Here is a 1,922-nt window from a genome sequence, read left to right as displayed (position 1 = left end):
AATTTGGGTGCATAGATCTTGAGAAATAAGTACGCAGAACAACCACCTCTAGCCGTAATAACGGCCTTGATACGCCTGGGCATTGAGTCAGACAGAGCTTGGATGGCGTGTACAGGTACAGCTGCCCATGCAGCTTCAACACGATACCACAGTTCATCAAGAGTAGTGACTGGCGTATTGTGACGAGCCAGTTGCTCGGCCACGATTGACCAGACGTTTCCAATTGGTGAGAGATCTGGAGAATGTGCTGGCCAGGGCAGCAGTTGAACATTTTCTGTATCCAGAAAGGCCCGTACAGGACCTGCAACATGCGGTCGTGCATTATCCTGCTGAAATGTAGGGTTTCGCAGGGATCGAATGAAGGGTAGAGCCACAGGTCGTAACACATCTGAAATGTAACGTCCACTGTTGAAAGTGCCGTCGTCGCAAACAAGATGTGACCGAGACGTGTAACCAATGGCACCCCATACCATCACTCCGGGTGATATGCCAGTATGGCGATGACGAATACACGCTTCCAATGTGCGTTCACCGCGATGTCGCCAAACTCGGATGCGACCATAATGATGCTGTAAACAGAACCTGGATTCATTCGAAAAAATAACGTTTTGCCATTCGTGCACCCAGGTTCGTTGTTGAGTCCACCATCGCAGGCGCTCCTGTCTGTGATGCAGCGTCAAGGGTAACCGCAGCCACGGTCTCCGAGCTGATAGTCCATGCTGCTGCAAACGTCGTCGAACTGTTCGTGCAGATGGTTGTTGTCTTGCAAACGTCACCATCTGTTGTCTCAGGGATCTAGACGTGGCTGCACGATCCGTTACAGCCATGCGGATAAGATGCCTGTCACCTCGACTGCTAGTGATACGAGGCCGTTGTGATCCAGCACGGCGTTCCGTATTACCCTCCTGAACCCACCGAGCCGGCCGGAGTGGCCGTGCGGTTCTGGGCGCTACAGTCTGGAACCGGGCGACCGCTGCGGTCGCAGGTTCGAATCCTGCCTCGGGCGTGGATGTGTGTGATGTCCTTAGGTTAGTTAGGTTTAATTAGTTCTAAGTTCTAGGCGACTGATGACCTCAGAAGTTAAGTCGCATAGTGCTCAGAGCCATTTGAGCCATTTTGAACCCACCGATTCCATATTCTGCTAACAGTCATTGGATCTCGACCAACGCGAGCAGCAATGTCGCGATACGATAAACCACAATCGCGATAGACTACAATCCGACCTTTATCAAAGTCGGAAACGTGATGGTACGCTTTTCTCCTCATTACAGGAGGCATCACAACAACGTTTCACCAGGCAACGGCGGTCAACTGCTGTTTGTGTATGAGAAATCGGTTGGAAACTTTCCTCGTGTCAGCACGTTGTAGGTGTCGCCACCGGCGCCAACCTTGTGTGAATGCTGTGAAAAGCTAATCATTTGCATATCACAGCATCTTCTTCCTGTCGGTTTAATTTCGTGTCTGTAGCACGTCATCTTCGTGGTGTAGCAATTTTAATGGCCAGTAGTGTACATGTGATACGCAAGCAATGTACGCTAATTGCTATCGAAACACGATAAAACTAATGGTCATAATGCTTATGGTCAACACATTTCAGCGTCGATTGCTGAATATAGCCGTACCCATCAGAATAGGTGGGAGGCGGAAGTTCGCCCCGGCAATCGCTCAAAATACCACTATTATCTAACTTAGACTTTACCACGCCATGATGTTTACCATTCTTATAGCAACTCATATGCACAGTTTTCAATGCAAAAAGTGAGCGTATCCATCATGCTCCCACCTTCTGAAAATGAGGCTGTGGTGTCAGTAGTTCTTTCTGATGTTCTGTTGCATTTGTTCTTCCCAGAAACAGCTGCGCGTTGCATGTCTGTGCGTCAATCTTCACCCTGTTTGTCATACGATAGACTTAATTCCTGGTA

This window comes from Schistocerca serialis, chromosome 3 (assembly GCF_023864345.2).
Source record: "Schistocerca serialis cubense isolate TAMUIC-IGC-003099 chromosome 3, iqSchSeri2.2, whole genome shotgun sequence".
Taxonomy (NCBI): Eukaryota; Metazoa; Arthropoda; class Insecta; order Orthoptera; family Acrididae; genus Schistocerca; species Schistocerca serialis.
The sequence above is the reverse complement of the archived record's forward strand: the minus strand, read 5'-3'. Positions refer to the sequence as shown.